Source organism: Rhinoraja longicauda, chromosome 35, assembly GCF_053455715.1.
Source record: "Rhinoraja longicauda isolate Sanriku21f chromosome 35, sRhiLon1.1, whole genome shotgun sequence".
Lineage (NCBI taxonomy): Eukaryota > Metazoa > Chordata > Chondrichthyes > Rajiformes > Arhynchobatidae > Rhinoraja > Rhinoraja longicauda.
In genome coordinates, this window is record NC_135987.1 from 8,903,866 (window position 1) to 8,920,946 (window position 17,081).

Below are 17,081 nucleotides of genomic sequence, written 5' to 3' on the forward strand. Positions count from 1 at the left end.
ATTTCACAAGCTATTTTAGTCTGTAAGTACATGTCTGGGATGCAAATCACTTTGGAACATTCCTCTGTAACTGCAGATTTATGCTTTACTGGAGAGAGGATGCATCATTGAACAGTGTGTTTATATTCATTTTAAACGGTACAACTAGCGACAGATGTTTCCTGGCTCAGGGAGTTCCTCCAGCACTTTGTTTTTTGCCCAAGATTCCAGCCCCTGCATTCTCTTGTGTCTCCTAGCGACAGCTTGTGTTTGTTTGGACGCTGCTTGTAGATATGGTTGGGTTTGGTTGGATTATATTTTGCTTCATTCTTATCCACGCCCTTGCCAACTGGGGAGTCACCGGAGATGGCTTCCCTTCCCACCCTGGCATTCCCTAGGGATCTGCCCCATAGCCACCCTGGCAACGTCACCCAGAAGATAGACGCTAAAAGCTGGCGTAACTCAGCGGGACAGGCAGCACCTCTGGAGGGAAGGAATGGGTGGTGTTTCGGGTCGAGACCCTTCTTCAGACATCATCCAGAAACTATGACCTCTGCTTTCCATGTGCACTGAACTCCTAGATCTGCCTCACCCCCACTTCCTGAACCCACCACTTCCGACACTTGTTCAGTTTAGTTTAGTTTAGTTTAGAGATACAGCGCGGAAACAGGCCCTTCGGCCCACCGTGTCCGCACCGACCAGCTATCCTACACACACTAGGGACAATTTACACACACACCAAGCCAATTAACCCACATACCTGTACGTCTTTGGAGTGTGGGAGGAAACTGAAGATCTCAGAGAAAACCCACACGGGTCACGGGGAGAACGTACAAACTCCGTGCAGACAGCACCAGCAGTCGGGATCGAACCCAGGTCTCCGGCGCTGCAAGCGCTGTAAGGCATCAACTCTACCGCTGCGCCACTGTGGCCGCCTTGTGGCACAACTTCTGTCAGTTGTTTGAACCAGGAGTCCTTCCCACCATTGTTCTCAAACTTTGTCACATATTCTCCTCAAACACTCTCAATGGCCATCAAAAACCAGGCCTGATACTAACCCTCCTGCACTGGCCCTGACCGACCAAACCAATTGTCCATCTCAATCAGTCTGAAGGAGGGCCCTGACCCGAGACATCACCTATCGATGTTCTCCACAGATGCTGCCTGACCCGCTGAGTTCTTCCAGCACGTTGTGTCCTTTTCTGCAGTTCCTTGTTTCTCTGCCAACTCTGCATCCTCTCTCTCTCTCTCCATCCCTCCTCCACCCTGGTTGTTCTACTAGTTTCACTGTTGTCCTGTTGAGTTTCACTGTATAACTGGTTGTCACCTACCCCACAACCAACAATGGAGCATAGTGGGCTCCACTTTTCCTCGAACATTGTTGCTTTTTGCATATCCTTCATTCATTTAATCTATTTACCTTCTATATCTCTCATTTCCCTTTCCCCCGACTCAGTCTGAAGAAGAGCATCGACCCGAAACGTCATCTATTCCTTTTCTCCAGAGATGCTGCCTGACCCGTTGAGTTACTCCAGCTTTTTGTGTCCGTCTGCCATTCCTCAGCTCTGCAGCTGTTGAAATTCTTCTCCTCTGTTACCCCAAGACCTTCTCATCCCTGTTTTACTCTCTAAATCTGAGCTTATCCGAAGCCCACATCACTCATGCAGCTCGTTCCGAGTCAGTCTCGTCCATCAGACCCGTTGCACTGACCCACTCAGGCTCCTGTATAACAAGGCGCCAGTTTAAAGCAAAACAGTAGCAAACATCCACGCATCGCAAGATGCATGATCCATCTGCAGGTTCTGGGTTGGTCTATGGCCTGAGGCTGTTCAAATACCTCAATGTGACTCAGGATGGAGAGAATGCTACGACTAAATCAAACGATGTCAGGACGTCAGCAGCATCTTATCAATGAGGTGTCGGCATGACAGGATTTTGCCCTGAGGCAAAGATGGCAGCTAAAGGGCGTCACGGTGGCACATCGGTAGAGTTGCTGCCTTACAGCGCTTTCAGCGCAAGAGGTGCGGGTTCGATCCTGTCCACGGGCGCTGCCTGTACGGAGTTTGTACGTTCTCCCTGTGACTAGTGTGGGTTTTCTCCACGATCTTCAGTTTCCTCCCACACTCCAAAAGACGTACAGGTTTGTATGTTAACTGGCTTGGTACGAATGTAAATTGTCTCTAGTGTGTGTAGGATAGTGTCAGTGTGCGGGGATCACCGGTCGGTGCGGACTCGGTGGGCCGAAGGGCCTGTTTCTGTGCTGTGTCTCTAAACTAAACTAAACAACAGGGTCTCTTTTTACCTTGGAAGTGGAATTAGCACAAGCTTGCATACACCCTGAAACTGTTCAGTTGTACTTTAGTGAGGATCATATAGAATTGCATGTCACGCTGTGTCTAGGAGTCCCATAACTGGGATCTTCAGCATCAAGGTTGCTCAGAATACATTGGTTCAGTCAAACAGTCAGCCCAGTATGTAGAAACAATCAACTGCAGGTGCTGGTTTACCAAGGAAAAAACACAAAGTGCTGGAGTAACTCAACGGGTCAGACAGCATCTCTGGAGAACATGGATAAGTGAAGTTTCGGGTCAGGACACCTCTTCAGACTGTTAAACGAGGGAAGGAAGGAACTGCAGAGGCTGGTTTACACCAAAGATAGACACAAAATGTTGGAGTAACTCAGCGGAACAGACAGCATCTCTGGATAGAAGGAATTGGTGATGTTTCGGGTCGAGACCCAGAATGTCACCCATTCCTTCTATCCAGAGGTGCTGCCTGTTCCACTGAGTTACTCCGGCATTTTGTGTCTATCTTCTGTTAGACAATTTATTTTGTCAAGGAATTTTGGAAATATATGCAAATGGAAACATTAAAATATTCTTATCATCCTTGGTCACCTGCGACAAAATGCTTGAATCTATTAAGATATTTAACTAGTACATAATTGGTTGCTAGCTATTGTTTGCGTTCAAATAGAAATAGCTTGAGTGACCAAATCAAAGTGTATCTTTAGATGAAATTTATTCTCCTGTTTTAAATATTGCAATAGTCAAACCATCTAAAAAGTTATAGCAATTGAAAAATGCAAATCAGTTTGGCCAAAGTTTACTGACAGGATGAAAATCAGCAAAATCCTATCAAATTTAAATGGTTTAGGATGGAACTAGAATTAAACGGGAGATAGACACAAAAAATGCTGGAGTAACTCAGCGGGTCAGACGGCATCCCCAGAGAAAAGGAATAGGTGACGTTTCGGGTCAAGACCCTTCTTGTTTGCTCTCTCTACAGGTAATCCATGCGAATGCAGCATGATTAGTTTTAATATAGCATTATGGTTATAGAGTGTAAAACTATAAAGGAATGTATAAGCTTTAATCAAAACTGCTGTTTCCCTAAAAAGCACAACATATTTTAAACCTGGAAAGATTTAAAAGTGGGACGAAGGGGTGCTGAAAGGGGTCAGCCAAACCCATGTCGGATCAATGCCTGTGTTCGTATCATGTGGCCAAACAGATTAAACAATGCCACGTGTGGACAACTGAAGGAGCAGACCCATGTTGCCATGGTAGTGGAACATGCCAGCTAACTGTACCCTGAGGCAGTGGAGGGAGAGCTGTACAAACAGGCCAGAGATCAGCGAGCCCTGAAATTGGCTCTGGAGGAGTTTAGTTTAGTTTAGTTTAAAGATACAGCGCGGAAACAGGCCCTTCGGCATACTGAGTCCGCGCCGACCGGCGATCCCAGTACACTAACATTCTCCTACAAACCTGTAGGTCTTTGGAGTGTGAGAGCACCCAGAGAACGCCCACACGCCCACGGGCAGAACGTACAATCTCCGTACAGGCAGCACCCGTAGTCAGGATTGAACCCGGGTCTCTGGCACTGTAAGGCAGCAACTCTACCGCTGCGCCACCGTGCTGCCCTTCAGCTGATACTGATGCCAGATAGCTAAACAGTGCTGAACATGTTATAAATCCCCTGTGAAGCTGAGCTGGAGATTTGAGTCAATTTCTGGCCACCACATTTTGGATGGGGCAGAAGGCCTTGGAGAAGACATAGAGTTACTGCAAACGGCAGCAGAGACGAGGGACGAGAGAAAGTCTGACTGAAGGAGGCTCACAAAGTGCTGGAGTAGCTCAGCGCGTCAGGCAGCATCTCAGGAGAACATGGACAGGCCAACGTTTCAGTTTGAGACCCTTCTTCACACCCGAAACATCCCCTGTCCATGTTCTCCAGAGATGTTGCCTGACCTGCAAAAGTTACTCCAGTATTTTGTGTCTTTTTTTTTGTAAACCAGCATCTGCAGCTTCTTGTTTCTACATTTTGACTACAGAAAGACTGGAGACAGCTGGAACAGTTTTGCTTTCTTCCGAGAATGATTTAAAGATGTACAAAATATTATTATCAATATTAAAACATTTTAGGTGAGTAAATGTGTTAAAAGTTTGAATCTGAAGGAGGGTCTCGACCTGAAACGTCACCTATCTATGTTCTCCGGAGATATTGCCATATATGCTGAGTTACTCCAACACTTTGTATTACAATCTGTTATTTGGCATATGCGACATTAAGCACGTACTGGTTAATACGATGTGTGTAGGAACTGCAGATGCTGGTTTAAACCAAAGATAGACACAAAATGCTGGAGTAACTCAGTGGGACAGGCAGCATCTCTGGAGAGAAGGAATATGGTTAATATGATGTCAGCGCTGCCCCATATCAGTTCTGAAGTGAAGAACCACGAAACTGCACAGCTGCCTTGCAGAAATAGGGACAGAGTGCTGGAGTAGCTTAGCAGGTCAGGCGGCATCTCAGGAGAACATGGATAGGTGACGTTTCAGGTCTGAAGAAGGGACCCAGTGTGAAACATCGCCTGCCCTTGTTCTCCTGAGAAGCTGCCTGACCTGCTGAATTACTCCAGCACTTTGCATCTTCTCCACCAGTTCTGAAGAGCCAATTAGTGGAGTGCCATGTAGTGGAGTTACAAAGTATTGTAATAAGAGTTGTTTTGTGACACTGTAATTACCCTCTCTTGCCCTTAGTGGTGCAGCGGTAATGGGGTAATGGTTTGAATCACAACGTGTTGTTCAGATAGGCAGTGTACCATAGAAATATATGCAGAGAGTTTAAGTAGGGGAAAGTCTTCTTTATTGAGAGGATGATGACTCTGTGGAATTCATTGCCACAGAAGGCTGTGGAGGCCAAGTCAATGGATATTTTTCAGACAGGGTTAGGTAGATTCTTGATTAGTACTGGTTATGGAGAGAAGGCAAGAGAATGGGGTTAGGAGGAAGAGATAGATCAGCCATGATTGAATGCCGGAATAGACTTGATGGGCCGAATGGCCTAATTCTGTTCCTATCACTTATGAACTTATCAAAGTAAACGCAGGTACAACATTTTTTAATATATGTGTGAGACGGTCTTACTGTGCAACGGTCATGAAAAATGTGTCTTGTCATTAAAACAAATGTGATAAGAATATTTTATTTTTTGAATAATTTTCAATGGAAGCAGTAAACATAATTAAACATCTACGTCTAGTAGCTCACATACACGAACTTTACTCTCAAAGCATTTTTATGCATTCACCCACTCTACAAACCAAATGGAGACAAAAGGAACTGCAGATGCTGAAATCTTAAGCAAAACACAAAGTACTGGAGGGTCTCAATGGGCCAGGCAGCATCTGGGGAGGGACTGAACAGGCAATGAATCAGGTCTGAAGAAATGTCCTGACCTGAAATGTCGTCTGTCCATTCACTCCACAGATGCTGCCTGACCTGCTGAGTTATTGAGTCATAGTCACAGAGACATAGAGCATGGAAAGATGCCCTTTGGCACAACTAGCCCACACCGACCAAAGTAGGTTCCTTCAGTACTTTATGTTTTGCTCTGCAAATGAAATGCACACTGCCCATCAATCCCAGAAGGCATGAATATGGAGTAACGGTTTATGTGTAGGAAGGAACAGATGCTGGTTTAAACCAAAGATAGATACAAAATGCTGGAGTAACTCAGCAGGACAGGCAGCTTCTCTGGAGAGAAGGAATGTGTGACGTGTCAGTTCGAGACGCTTCTTCAGTCTTTTTCAGAAGTTTACGTATGATATGCTGCAACACAGAGATGATGACGGACACACAGAGGCAGGATTCAGCGGAGAGAGCGGAGATGATAACATTTTCAGAGTGGAGCCGTTTTTCAAAAGCTTCACATCCCAAAACGTCCTTCAGTACTGCTGAGTTCCCCTTCCTGGTCTGGTGAATAGTGACGCTCTATTGAGTTTAAAGCAAAATACATTTTGTCTTTCGGGTGCTAATTACCAGGTTTAAACCCAAACAGATGCATGTTTGTCGTAAGCCATGGAGTAAATACAAAAGCAATTGGATGAAACCTCTGCATTATTTAGACAGTTATAGAAAACTTCTTGTTCTGAAAATAGTTTATGCTTTAGAAAAGGAGGAAAGGTTTCCACGTACAAAACATACTTTGTGACCTTGGAACATCCCAAAACACCTTTTAAAACGTAGTCTTAGTGACAAATCAGCCCACACACCGCTGATTTGTACACAGCTTGATCCCATAAACAGCAATGTGACATACGTTTTCCATATATTGATAGCTTACACCCATGGGGTATGATTGTGGATGATTTCTCTAACTTCAAGTAACCCCTGCATTCTTCAAGTAACCTCTCCATCCCTTCCCCACCCAAGTCACACCAGCTTTTTGTTCTCACCGAGCAAACAGCTAACAATGGCCTGTTTCCTTTATCATTGTTACTTTTTTGCACATCTTTCATTCATTTGTTCTATATCTCCCGACATCATCAGTGCACTATTTTACACAATAGGACTTGCACAAGAAGTGGGCGATTGTCCAAACCCCCAGCACGGCTTGTAATGTAAAATTGATAGTTTTGTAGATTGAAGAGCATTGTGTTACTTGTGGTGTTTCATCCACATTAAATTGATTAAAGCTTCAAGTTATTAGTTTTGACCCCAACGTTGAAGGGGGAGATGTGATGCAAGTAAAGTAAAGGGGGAGATGTGATGTATATGTAATGTAAATCCCAGTGCCCCCTTGAGGCCAAGAGCAGAAGCTGGCCAATGGGCTTGTGCCTTGTGACTGAGGTCAGGTGACCTTCTAGAAGTTTCCTGGCGAAGGATCAGTAATAAAATCTTCTTACAAGATGTCGGGCGTATATTCATTGTGCTAGCCACAACAGGGTCGTACAGAGGACATTACATGACAATAAAACTCTCTTGATTCTTGATCATCGTCTGGAGCTCTCGTTTCCCTTTCCTGTGACTCAGTCTAAAGAAGGGTCTCGACCCGAAACGTCACCCATTCCTTCTCTCCAGGGATGCTGCCTGCCGCGCTGAGTTACTCCAGCATTTTGTGTCTATCTTCAGTTTAAACCCGCATATGCAGTTCCTTCCTACACATTTTAACTTTCTCCTCTCGCCTCAAAGCGATGCGCTCTAGTATTTGCCATTTCAACCTTGGGAATAAGAATCCAATATTCAATCCAACATCTCCTGGCAACAAATACACTCCAATCCAATGCAGGTGACACCGTCATGAACCTCCCCAAAACCTCTGTGTTCCTCCAGTAGTCTCCAGTAGATGACAAGAACTTGTCAGTGGAATCAAGGGATATGGGGAGAAGGCAGGCACGGGGGACTGATTGTGGATGATCAGCTTTACAGCGAATGCAGCGCCGGAGACTCAGGTTCGATCCTGACTACGGGTGCTGCACTGTAAGGAGTTTGTACGTTCTCCCCGTGACCTGCGTGGGTTTTCTCCGAGATCTTCGGTTTCCTCCCACACTCCAAAGACGTACAGGTATGTAGGTTAATTGGCTGGGTAAATGTAAAAATTGTCCCTAGTGGGTGTAGGATAGTGTTAATGTACGGGGATCGCTGGGCGGCACGGACTTGGAGGGCCGAAAAGGCCTGTTTCCGGCTGTATATATATGATATGATATGATATGATATGATATGATCACAATGAATGGAGGTGCTGGCTCGAAGGGCCGAATGGCCTCCTCCTGCACCTATTTTCTATGTAACTTCACACCATACCCCAAATATGGCCTAACAAATGTTTCACAGAGTCACAACACGACTAGTTTCTCATTTTCAACCACCAAACAGCTTACAATGGCCTGTTTCCTTTATCATCGATACGTTTTTGCATATCTTTAATTCATTGTTCTTTATCTCTCTACATCATTGTCTATATCTCTCGTTTCCCTTATCGCTAATCAGTCTGGTCTCGACCCGAAACGTCACCCATTCCTTCTCTCCAGAGATGCTGCCTGTCCCACTGAGTTACTCCGGTTTTTTGTGTCTACCTTCGGTTTAAACCAGCATTCCTACACATTCCCTAATTTTACAATCTGTGCCCTGACTGATGAATGTAAGCATGCCTTGATAATCATAAATCAATATGAGCAGTGTCATACAGTCACAGAGTCTTCTTGGAGCCAGGTTGCGTGTGAATCAATGTAAATGAGTGAACAAAGTTCTGCTCAACTGCGGTCTGAAGTGTTTCATGGAACTAAGCAGGGTAATACTTTTTGACAAAGTTCCCACATAAAATCAGGGAAATATTTCAATTTTGGAATTGAGTTTAGAAATATTTTCTCTGATTCTACCACCATTAACTTTCTAGATTTAAAGAAGATGTCCTCAAAATTACACCCACTCTTGCAGTACTTTGCCTCAGGGTTGTTACCAGGTGCATATTTCAGCTCCTGTGGAATCCACTATTTGGCTTGTAAATTATACCTTTGTTTTCCTCTCCATATAATTTTCTTTTCTGAAATGGTTGTTGGTGTTGCCTTTCAAATAATGTTTTATGTTCCTATTGTGGTTTGTAACCTTGATTTGGATACTGCTTTGATGCACAATGGAAACAATATTATCTCCATGAGAGGGATAAGAGGTTATAGAGAGCGTTCATTTAATTTTAATCTTAGCCAAAGGTTCCAGTTGATTTGGGGAGGTTTTATTGCTACCGGTTTGTGCAGAAGCTTGCTGCTTTTAGCTGTGGTTTAATTATCTTTCATGCTAGCTAGGCCCTATGAAAGAGAACCATTATCCCTTCTGAGTTTGAATTAGCTGAGATTATAGGACAACCATGTATCTGTGATGGACAAAGACAGAATTGAAATAAGACACAAAATGCTGGAGTAACTCAGCAGGTCAGGCAGCATCTCAGGAGAACATGGAGAGATGCTGCCTGACCCGCTGAGCTATTCCAGCATTTTGTGTCTATCTTCGGTGGAAACCAGTATCTGCAGTTCCTTCTTACATAGACAATAGGTACAGGAGGAGGCCATTCGGCCCTTCGAGCCAGCACCACCATTCAATGTGATCATGGCTGATCATTCTCAATCAGTACCCCGTTCCTGCCTTCTCCCCATACCCCCTGACTCCGCTATCCTTAAGAGCGCTATCTAGCTCTCTCTTGAATGCATTCAGTGAATTGGCCTCCACTGCCTTCTGAGGCAGAGAATTCCACAGATTCACAACTCTCTGACTGAAAAAGTTTCTCCTCATCTCAGTTCTAAATGGCCTACCCCTTATTCTTAAACTGTGGCCCCTTGTTCTGGACTCCCCCAACATTGGGAACATGTTTCCTGCCTCTAATGTGTCCAACCCCTTAATAATCTTATACGTTTCGATAAGATCTCCTCTCATCCTTCTAAACTCCAGTGTATACAAGCCTAGTCGCTCCAGTCTTTCAACATATGACAGTCCCGCCATTCCGGGAATTAACCTAGTAAACCTACGCTGCATGCCCTCATATAATTGAAATAAAGTTGCTTTGGATACAAGACAGTGAGAACAGCCAACTGGACAATCGTGACCCTTGAGGCAACAGCAAAAACGATGGGACAGGACACATTAGGTTTATGGATTTGATGCTTTCTGCTTACAGAAGCAACAAGTGCAGTAAGTACTGGAACTAGCGGAATGAGAGGCAGTGATCATCCAGCTCCAAAATAGTACCGTGTAATAAACCCACTGCAGAGTTCTCACTACTGATATTGATGTTAGCTTATTGTGATCACATGTACCGGGATACAGTGAAAACCCCATGCATGCTATCCAGGTAAACCATACTTCATTTTAACTTCAGATAGTCCCTGCTTTCCCTCTCTATCCCCTCCCCCTTCCCAGTTCACCCACTAGTCTTCCTGTCTCCGACTACATCCTATCTTTGTCCCGCCCCCTCCCCTGACATCAGTCTGAAGAAGGGTCTCGACCCGAAACGTCGCCCATTCCTTCCCTCCAGAGATGCTGCCTGACCCGCTGAGTTACTCCAGCATTTTGTGTCTACCTTCAATTTATACCAGCATCTGCAGTTTTTGTTTTCTACGGGCAAATCACCCCTTACACGAGGGCAATCAAACTGTACTTGAGGTAGTGCAATGAGAAAGGATGCAGAATGTAGAATATAATGTAACAGATACAGAGAAAGTGCAGATTTAAAAAACTGCAATGGCCACAACAAGGTGCATTGGGACCACCTCCTTAGCTTATGGGAGGTCCATTCAATAGTCCAATAACAGTAGGGAAAGAGCTGTTGCTGGATCTGATGGGACATGCTGTAAGTAGTCCTCGATTATGTTGGTTGCTTTCTGGAGGCACTGTGCAATGTAGGTGCAGTCAATGGTGGACACAAAATGCTGGAGTAACTCAGCGGGACAGGCAGCATCCCTGGAGAGAAGGAATGGGCGACGTTTCGGGTCGAGACCCTCCTTCAGTCAATGGTGGGGTGGAAGGAGGAACTGTCCTACGTCCACACCCCTCTGCAATTTCTTGCCGTCTTGGGCAGAGCAGTTACCAAACCAAGCTGTGATACTTTCCATGGTGCTTCCGTAGAAATTGCTGGAAGTCACATTGGAGACACAGCAATTTTCCTTAGTCTTTGCACACACCCGAAGGAGACTTGGGGCCATCGGAGACCCAATCCAGAAGTAGTAGAATTAGTAAAGTCTCGTGCCTGGCTTTGCAAAGACATCAGAGCGATGGTGAGTCAAGTGTTGGATGTCAACTCTCAGGACTTTTCCATTCACCCACCCCATAACTGAGAATAATGATTATGTCAACGATTTGGATGGGAACGTACAAGGCACGATAAATAAGGTTGCAGACGACACCAAAGGTGGTGGACAGTGAAGATGGTTGTCAAAAATGACAGCTGGCTCTTGATCAGTCGGATAGACTGAAGGTCTGAAGCAGGGTCCTGACCTGAAGGGGGGCCTGTCCATTCCCTGAACAGATGCTGCCTGACCTGGTGCCTGATCTGGAAGGGTTGCTTCTGTCCATGAATTATGGTGAGGGAGGAGGTGAAAGGGCAGGTGTAACAGATACAGAAGAAAGCTCCAGGGGATGGAGAAGGGTGGGTGGGGAGGAATGAGTGGAGAAAGGGGGAAGACGTGGCTGGTGGTGGGATCATGTTGGAGCTGGCGGGAATGTTGGGAGGGTGATGGATGGGGTCTCGGGACTGGTGGGGGGTGAAAGACTTGGACCAAGGCAAACTCTGCTGCCGCTCTGCTTGTGGCAAAGAGCAGAGAGGCAGGAAATGGAGGAAACGGGAGTGAGGGCACCATCAACACGAGAAGTCATGTGTCTGTTAGAAGGAGGACATTAGAGAAGGTCCAGAGGCTTCATCCTGAGAACAGACGAGGTCGAGATGGAGTGATAGAGAAAAACGGATGGCATTGGAAAGCAGAGTGGGAGGATGTATGGTAGAGGTAACTGTGAGAGTTAGAAACATAGAAAATAGGTGCAGGAGGAGGCCATTTGGCCCTTCGAGCCAGCACCGCCATTCATTGTGATCATCCACAATCAGTAACCCGTGCCTGCCTTCTCCCCATATCCCGTGATTCCACTAGCCCCTAGAGTTGGTAGGTTTATAGATGGTGCTCTGAGCATCCAGCATCAACTTGATCTCGATGATGAACACAGTTCCCCAGCAGAAGAACGATATTGCTCCAGCAAATTTTGTCACAAATTTTAAAACGGTGCGGAGATCGATTACCGCAGTAGGTCGAAGGGGCCCGTTAAATGATTAGCCGCAGTGTATGAGAAACCGCTCAGAACTTCATTCAGCTTCAACAGTTTGGCAACTTTCAAGCTGTCTATGTCGTTTATCTGGCAGTTTTGTCACTGCCGTGTTGGTATTACTGGATAAACAAGCTCACTGTGTTAGCTTAACAAATGTGTCTTGTGCTGCAAATCAAATCACCAGCTCTTCATAAAGGTTGCAAAAGACAATTTTCCCATGGGAAAGCTGCACTTCTTGAAAACAGGTCAACTGCAATGATCATAGAAACATAGAAACATAGAAAATAAGTGTAGGAGTAGGCCATTCGGCCCTTCGAGCCTGCACCGCTATTCAATATGATCATGGCTGATCATCCAACTCAGTATCCCGTACCTGCCTTCTCTCCATACCCCCTGATCCCTTTAGCCACAAGGGCCACATCTAACTCCCTCTTAAATATAGCCAATGAACTGGCCTCAACTACCTTCTGTGGCAGAATTTCACAGATTCACCACTCTGTGTGAAAAAAGACTTTCTCATCTCGGTCCTAAAAGACTTCCCCCTTATCCTTAAACTGTGACCCCTTGTTCTGGACTTTCCCAACATCGGGAACAATTTTCCTGCATCTAGCCTGTCCAACCCCTTAAGAATTTTGTAAGTTTCTATAAGATCCCCCCTCAATCTTTTAAATTCCAGCGAGTACAAGCCGAGTCTATCCAGTCTTTCTTCATATGAAAGTCCTGCCATCCCAGGAATCAATCTGGTGAACCTTCTCTGTACTCCCTCTATCAGAACTGAGGATAGAAGAGAGAACGCAGTACTGGTTAGAAGCACAAGGAGGAAAGATTATGCAGCCTCAAATTGGTCATGTTGTACTGTGGTGTGATTTTCCACTTCAAAAGTTGATGGAAGGATTTTATTGAAAATACATGCACGTTATATACAATATTTAACATTCATTTACCTATGCAGAAAAAGTGTGCAGGAAGTGCAGAATATGTTCGATTAGTATTTTCCTCTTTTGTTTCAAAAGTTCATTTGATAGCTCCAGTCCAAACTGACTTCTGTCATTGTAAAAACAGAGCAGAAACAAGGACCAGCAGGGTCTGAAGAAGGGTCTTGACCCAAAACGTCACCCATTTCCTTCTATCCAGAGATGCTCCCTGTCCCCCATTTCCTTCTTCCCAGAGATGCTCCCTGTCCCGCTGTGTTGCTCCAGCATTTTGTGTCTATCTTTGTTTTAAACCAGCATCTGTAGTTCCTTCCTACACAAACTGCAGATTCTGGTTTACAAAAAAAAGACACACAAACACAACGGATCAGGCAGCATCTCCATATTGGAGTTTCATCATTTCTACTCGCCAACGGTATTCAGGGGAGTACATTAAAATCATGTATGGAGCCACTTTAGTTAGTTCACTCACTCTAGTTTAGTTTAGAGATACAACGTGGAAACAGGCCCTTCGGTCCACACCGACCAGCGATCCCCGCACATTAACACTACTCTACTCACACTAGGGACAATTTACACATACACCAAGACAATTAACCTACATACCTGTACATCTTTGGAGTGTGGGAGGAAACCGAAGATCTCGGAGAAAACCCACGCGTTCACGGGGACAACGTGCAAACTCCGTACAGACAGCACCCTTAATCGGGATTGAACCCGGGTCTCCGGCGCTGCAAGCACAGTAAGGCAGCAACTCTACCGCTGCCCCACCGTGCCGCCCCATTATAATGTTACATTAACCCGTAGCCACAATAATGTATGAGCCACATCTGCATGTCCACAGGCCTTAAACACCTATCAGAGTAACTAGCTTGCATACCAGAAATAATGGTACTTCAAGTCAATTACTTCAAGACAAGTCAATTATGTGGAGGTTCTAACCTCTGGTGTGTCTCAACATATTCTCTGAAGCGGTGAATGGATGCAAGCCAGAATAAAAAATAAAGATTAAGGGCAGACAGACTAATTAGGTTATAAGCAGAGTTTTGGCAAAAAAGCAGAGCTATCACATGTTACAATAGACAATAGACAATAGGTGCAGGAGGAGGCCATTCGGCCCTTCGAGCCAGCACCGCCATTCAATGTGATCATGGCTGATCATTCTCAATCAGTACCCCATTCCTGTCTTCTCCCCATACCCCCTGACTCTGCTATCCTTAAGAGCTCTATCTAGCTCTCTCTTGAATGCAGTATGGGATGAGGTTTTCCCAGTTAGAGCGATAGGTGGGTGAGGGTTCCACCTTGGTAGTGGAATGACAAAAGAAAATATAGAGAAAGCCAAATTGCATTCTAGCCAGTGACACGGAGAAGGTGGAAGATGCATAAAAAGGCGCTGGACTGTGGAGAAGGTTCAAGGCAGCAGGACTAAGAAAACAAGCCAGTTTCTTATTTCCAGCCTTTAAATTATTTTGTGTAAAATCACTAAGGTTAATCACTTTACTGGCAAATAAGTGAGTAGGAAGGAAATGCAGATGCTGTTTTTTTTTTAACCGAACACAGACATAAAGTCTTGGAGTAACTCAGCGGGTCAGGCAGCATCTATGGAGAAAAAACATGGATGACGTTTCGGGTCAGAACCCTTCTTCAGACTGAAGACTTGAGTCTGATCCCGTCCACCCTTTTTCTCCTGAAAAGCTGCTTGACCCATTGAGTTACTCCAGCACTTTGGGTCTATCTTTGGTAAATAATTTATATTTGTGAATGCTTAAAATATCACATAACCAGAACCCCCCCACACAGAATGCTGGAATAGTTCAACGGGTCAGGCAGCAACTCTGGAGAACATGAATAGGTGATGCTTTGGGTCAAGACCATTCTTCAGACTGACTCAATCTCAGTCTTAATCTCAGGTATCAGACCCAAGAAGGGTCCTGACCCAAAAAGTCACCTATCCATGTTCTCTAGGGATGCTGCATGACCTACTGAATTATTCTGCGTCTTTCCTTGGTAAACCAGCATCTGTAATTCCTTGTTTCTACATAACAATCCATATGTTTCTCTTTAAATTGTAGGGTGTTAGGTGTCTGTTTATAGCAAGTTAATTACAGGGAGTTTTATAGACAATAAACAATAGACAATAGGTGCAGGAAGAGGCCATTCGGCCCTTTGAGCCAGCACCGCCATTCAATGTGATCATGGCTGATCATTCTCAATCAGTACCCTTATGGTGGCTAAACCAGAGGTAGCCTACATTGAATAGGTCAAGCTGGTTAGATATTGCCTGCAGAGTCACACAGTTCTTTGTCAAGTCAGACACTATTAGTGGCCTTCCAGAAACGGTGGTACCAAATAAATTGCAAACCACTTTCAATTATATTTCCATGATCACTTCATGCATAAAAATCCATATAATCGTCTGGAAAGATTTTAAGCTGTGGATAGCTTGTGAGGAATCAATTTTTATCTCACCACTTTAGAGTTAAGTGTACTTCAATTATAGCAATCTGTCGAACACAGAATGGAGGAAAATACCAGTGGACAAAAACAAATTGGAGGAACCCAGCGGGTCAGGCAGCATTAATGGAGGGAAATGAATGGATGATGTTTCAGGTCGGGACCCTTCCTCAGACTGATGAACTAGTGGAAAGGCCATCTCTCACTACTAACTCTCCGCGATTCCTAATCTCCCCTCTATTCCATCGGTTTGTGGAAGGATCCTGACCAGAAACGTCATCTTTAGCCTGAGGGTGGTGAATCTGTGTAATTTATTGCCACACAAGGCTGTGGAGGCCGTCAAGAGATATTTTTTTAAGGCAGAGATAGATAGATTCTTGATTAGTACGGGTGTCAGGGATTATGGGAAGAAGGCAGGAGAAAGGGGTTCAGAGGGAAAGATAGATCAGCCATGACTGAATAGACTTGATGGGCCGAATGGCCTAATTCTGCTCCTATCACTTGCGAACTGTCCATTTCTTTCCACAGATGCTGCCTGACCTACCAAGTCCTTCAGCACTTTGTTTTTTGCTGGATTCCAGCATCTGCAGACTCTTGTGTCTCCAATATAAATGTCCCTGCTTCAGTAAATAATTGAGCATCTCCCTTCTTTAGAAACAAGGTTTCCATGGCAAATTTGATGTGCAATGTATGAAGCAAATCAGAAATCAGACATAAACAGACACAAAGTGCTGAAATAACTCAGTGGGTCAGGTAACATCTGTGGACAGGTGACGTTTTGGGTCAGGGCCCTACTTCAGACTCTTCTACAGAAGGGTCCTGACCAGTTGAGATACTCCAGTGTTTTGTGTCTATTTTTTTGTTAGCCAGCATCTGCAGTTCCTTGTTTCAGAATTTAGTCGGGATTCGTGCAATTCCAGCTGTGGCCAATGCCTTTTACAATATTTCAGAATCATTGTCCATTAGATCATAATTATTAGTTTTATTAATACATCAGCAAATTATTGAAGCTTCCAGAAATTTCAGTTCAGATTAGTTTAGAGATACAGCGAGGAAACAGGCCCTTCGGCCCACCGAGACCGTACCGACCAGCAATCCCTGCACATTAACACAAGCCTACACACACTTAGGACAATTTACACTTATACCAAGTATACAAACCCAAGCCAATTAACCTCTCTGGAGTACGTCTCTGGAGTGTGGGAGGAAACCGAAGATCTCATTAAAAAAACCCACGGGGTCACAGGGAGAACGTACAAACTCCGTATAGACAGCACCTGTAGTCAGGATCGAACTTGGGTCTCTGGCGCTGCAAGCGCTGTATGGCAGCAACTCTACCGCTGTGCCACCTTTGTGCCCTTTGTGAATCAATGCTTCCATACAGACACATTGTTCCACATGCCTTAAAGATATTAAGCAAGAAGTATTACTGTGAAATTCTGTCCAGCCTTCCCCCATGTTAACCTGTTACACCCCAATTCACCCTCTGCTGTTGCTCCTAGATCCAGCCAAATATTCTCTCTGAACCTTTAGGAACTGGGAAGATGGGGGAGGTAGGAGTGCATCATATAAAATGGTGTCGGAAGGAACTGCAGATGCTGGTTTAAACCGAAGATCGACACAAAAAGCT

At 44.8% G+C, this 17,081-nt stretch overlaps 1 protein-coding gene across 3 annotated transcripts in view; it reads right to left on the minus strand.

Annotated features, from left to right (window-relative positions):
* Positions 1-17,081, minus strand: part of LOC144609981 (rho GTPase-activating protein 22-like) — a 343,649-nt gene that overhangs the window by 35,372 nt on the left and 291,196 nt on the right. The window lies entirely within an intron of this gene.